Source organism: Juglans regia, chromosome 8, assembly GCF_001411555.2.
Source record: "Juglans regia cultivar Chandler chromosome 8, Walnut 2.0, whole genome shotgun sequence".
NCBI classification, from domain to species: domain Eukaryota; kingdom Viridiplantae; phylum Streptophyta; class Magnoliopsida; order Fagales; family Juglandaceae; genus Juglans; species Juglans regia.
Window position 1 is genome coordinate 26,620,255 of NC_049908.1, and position 4,893 is coordinate 26,625,147.

The 4,893-nt window shown below is 35.6% G+C and overlaps 1 pseudogene; it reads right to left on the reverse strand.

The window, feature by feature from the left end:
* Positions 1–4,195: 4,195 nt before the first annotated feature.
* On the reverse strand, positions 4,196–4,893 carry LOC108985798 (annotated as a pseudogene).

The following is a 4,893-nucleotide window of genomic DNA, read 5'->3' on the forward strand; positions in this document are numbered from 1 at the left end:
AAAAAAAAAAAAAACATAAAAAATAATTCAATTTTTTCAAATTGTAAAACAAAAATAACATTAAAAAATATATTTTAACAATATTTTAACATTATAATATTTTTATTCAACTTTTTCTCTCATTTCTTAAAATCCAACAAAATATCTTCAATCAAACTATTTCACTACTATTCACAAACAATTTTATTATTATTAATAGTTTTTTCATCTCATCTCAATCCCCAATCAAGGCTTTAGAACTAGTGTATTCCCATCTATTCCATTATTTCATGACCGCAATTGAAATCTTGAATAATTTCTTCGAGGACTTGCAAAAAGAAATAAAAAACCGCCTTCATGGTGGAATTTGTCCTAAGACCATGTTCCATATATGTTATTAGATGTATATCAATCACGTGCTTATTATTAAGCACTTAGTTATTTAGTTCTTTCTTATTTAAGTATGCACGTGTAATGTTTTTTTTTTTTTTGCTTATGTTTTCAATAGCTTATTTTATAATGTATATAAACATAAAAGTGTAAAGTCACTTTTCTTTTTTGGAAGAAATTAGAATAATTTTCTATTCTTGCAACTCGAGTCTCTGAACTTTACATGGTGACTTGTTTTTTGACGATGGTGTCTTCCTCTGATGTTTCCACTGTTACTTCTGAGGATTCTTCGAATTTGTATTTCTTCACAGTGGAGATCATCCAAGCTCCATCCTGGTTACTCAACCTCTCACTGGAGAGAGCTACTCTACTTGGTCGCGATCAATGATGATGGCGATGTGGGCAAAGAATAAAGTTAGGTTTGTCAATGGTTTGATTCGCCAACCTATTTCCATTGATCATTTGTTTCCTGCTTGGGAACGCTATAATAACATTATTTTATCATGGATCCTTAATTTTGTTGCTAAGGATATTGCCGTGAGTGTGATCTATGTTGAAACTGCTCATGAGGTATGGTCTGATCTTAAAGAATGTTTTGATCAAGGTAATGGTCCTCGCATCTTTCAATTAGAGAAGGATATTTGTTCTTTATCTCAAGAGACTTTGTCTGTTAGTTCTTACTTTACACAGATGAAAGGCCTTTGGACTGAATTATAAAATTATTCTCCCATGCCACATGTTCTTGTGGAGCTTTGAGGTTTTGACTAACTATCAGCAGCACCAATATGTTCTTCATTTTCTTATGGGGCTTAATGATAGTTTTTCAAGTATTAGAGGTTAGATCTTGCTCATGGACCCTCTACCTCCCATCAATAAGGTTTTTTCTCTTGTTTTACAAGAAGAAAAACAATGACAAGTGAGTCATATGACCATTCCATCTTTGGAATCTTCTGTTTTGTTTTCCAAGTCAGTGAATAACAATCGAGCCCCTTTGGAAAATCATTTACTCATAAAGATCAACCAACTTGTTCTCAATGTGGTATGACTAGCCATGTTGTAGATAAGTGTTACAAGCTCCATGGTTACCCACCTGATTTTCGCACTAAGCCCAAGACAGTTTCAGCCAATCAGGTTTCAGTTCAAAACCCAAATCCTACACCTTTTATGGCTCCAATTCCTCAGTTGCCTCTCTCTGCAAAACAATGTCAACAACTATTGGCATTTATTAATTCTCAATCTTAGCATAGCATTGAATCCAATTCTTGTCATGTGATTGCTATTGTGGCCTCCAATAACACATTGCCTAATGCCATTCAACATCTTTCAGGTAACCAAATTTTGCCCCTTGATATTACACATTGTGTTTTCTAGTAATTTTCAGTTGTCTCATTTGTCCTTTGACGCCTGGATCATTGACATAGGTGCCACTGGTCATATAGTGTCTTCCACCATTTTTTTCACTTCCACGCCTTCTACAGTTGATTTTACTGTCAAAAAACCAAATGGCTCTTCTGTTCTAGTTTCTCATATTGGAACCATACAATTCTCTGATTCATTTGTTCTTACAAATGTTCTTTGTGTGCCATCCTTCTCTATCAATCTCATTTTTGTCAGTAAACTGACTATTTCTTTACATTGTTGTTTCTTTTTCCTGTTTCAACATTATTTCATTCAAGACACTACTCAATGGAGGACGATTGGACTGGGTAACAGACGTGACAATCTTTACATTCTGTAGTAGCCAGTGTATTACAAGTCTTTCATTTCTACTGTATCTCCTACTGCTTTCATTTTTACAATCTCGTTGAACTTTGGCATCATCGTTTAGGTCACCCTTCATTTTCTAAATTAACTGTTCTTCATAATGTTGTATCTAAAATTCTTTCTTATAATAAGTAACATCATTGCTCAATTTGTCCTCTTGCTAAACAAAAGAAACTATCATTTCCTACTAGTACTCAAGTTACTAATTCAATCTTTGATTTGGTTCATTGTGATATTTGGACTCCTATGTTTACTCCTACAATTGATGGATTCCGATATTTATTGACAATTGTTGATGACTATTCTAAGCATACTTGAGTTTATTTGCTGAAATATAAATTTGAAGTATGCTCATTGATTCATTCTTTTTTTTTTCTTTGCTTGAAACCCAATTTCAAACAAGAATTAAAACCATTCAAATAGACAATGGTGCAGAACTTTCTATGCAAGATTTCTTTGCTCTTAGGGGTGTTGTTCATCAACGTAGATGTGTGCAAACATCTCAACAAAATACCATTGTTGAACGTAAACATCACCACATTCTAAATGTTGCTCATTCTCTCAAGTTTCAAGCTAATCTTCCCATTTGCTTTTGGGGATATTGTATACTTACTGTTGTTAATCTGATTACCAGGCTTCCTACACTCGTTTTGTTTAATAAAACTCCTTTCGAAATACTCTTTCATGTTGTCCCTTCTGATACTCATCTTAGTGTTTTCGGTTGTCTTTTCTATGCTGCAACCCTCTCTCATAATCGAGCTAAATTTGATCATAGATCTTGTCGATGTATTCTCCTTTGTTATCCTCATGGTGTCAAGGTTAATAAGCTTTTAGATCTTGACACTAACTCCATCTTTGTCTCACGAGATGTTTTGTTTCATGAATCCATTTTCTCATTCCATTCTTTTAATCTTCATACTTCTCAGCATTCTCATGTTTCTGATTCATAGTTTTCCTCTTCTGTTTTACCTTTCCCAATCTCTGATTCTACCACTTCTAACTCTTTATAGTTTCCTTCAGATTCTAATCCAGCTTCTATTCCTTCTTGTCCTTTGAGAAGATCCACTCGTGTTTCTCGATTACCTAGCTATTTGCATGATTATAATTATAGTTCTATTTCTGCTTCTACAGTTCTATCTCCTCATGTAGGTAAGGCTTATGACCTTTCTTATACACTTTTATATTCCAAACTATCTTCTACCCATCGAGCTTTTTCCTTATTTGTTTCTAATCAATTTGAGCCCACCTCTTTTAAACAAACTATGCATTATAGTCACTAGAAAGATGCAATGACAATTGAAATTGTAGCTTTAGAAGATAATAAAACCTAGTCTCTTACTTATCTACTTGTTGGGAAGTAGCCTATAAGTTGTAAGTAGGTTTATAAAGTTAAACTTAAAGCTAATGGTTCAGTTGAAAGGTATAACGCCTGCTTAGTTGCAAAGGGTTATAAAGCTTGCTTAGATTAAAATATCTTGATATTAATTTTTTTAATCCTTTAACCCTTTAGATCATGGGAGTGACTGGCAGTAGAACTTGGTGTATTTACACCTTTTACACCATCCAATTACAAAGTGACACATAAGAGTTCTTTTAAAAGTGGAATATAATTGATTGTAGGAAATTCATAGAACTTTTGGTAGGACCGATGCCTTTTTCCCCTCTTTAGTGTTTTCACTTTTCACTTTTCACCCATCTCTCTCTCTCTTTCTCTCTCTCTCTCTCAAAGCTTCTGATGATAAACTGGACCTCGAATCTCAGCCTTCCCTCTCTGGTAGCGTCGCTCTCGCTCACCTCAGGCCAAGATTGAAAGGGCTTCTTCTAGAGAATGAGATTTTTTTTTTTTTAATCCTTTAATAACCTTGCAGGTTCAAATCCACCTTTTATACGAATAAAAACGAAGATCTCTATCACCGTACAAAGAACACCCTATTTTTGACATGGTTTTGCCAAAGCTTAAATCCTTAAACCACAAGCAACCAGGTTACATAATATAAAAGACGGTTATATTTATTACTCAACAAACATGAGATGAGAGAATTTTGATGAGAAATTATGCTGAACTGAAACAAGTTGGTGGAAGAATCAATAACCCCAGTAATCATTACGGATTTCATCATCAAACTTTTTCTTCAGCTCAGGATGCTTCTCAAAGTAGGGTTGCTACCCGCATGGTGCGGGGCGAGAGCACTCCTCCCCCCTGCGCGCGCACACCATTCGGGGGTGAAAATTTCAACCCCACCTCATATAGAGGTTGGCCTAGGAGGCCAAAACAATCCATTAACTCGATGCTTTGCCATCCCTGCCCACCCCTATCTCAAAGTATTCATTTGCAGTCATGGTGCTAATCTTTTTCTTCATCTCTTGTACTTCAATAACTTCCTTTTCCAATCGCTCAGACTCCTTCATGGATTTCTCTTTTGCTTCTTTCAATTCCACCAATAGTGCATCAAATTTAGAATTGTACTGAGGAGTTACTATGTCTACATACTTGGGGATCTCTATGCTATCGTAAGCCTCTTTGTACATATCCACCAAGTGAGACCCAATTCCTTTTCTATAGTACTCTTAATCTATGGGTTCAGGTTCCTGACTGAATTTGGTCTGGAGGGTGGAGTTGACCTCGTCAAATGCGCGGTGGAGAGTGGCGAACTGTTTGCGAGCCTCATCGGTGACCAGAAGCTTTGCCATCCCACCCCAGTCTATGGCCCTTGACGCCTTTAGTGCAACATTGGCAACTTTCTTACCCGCTCCACTCAT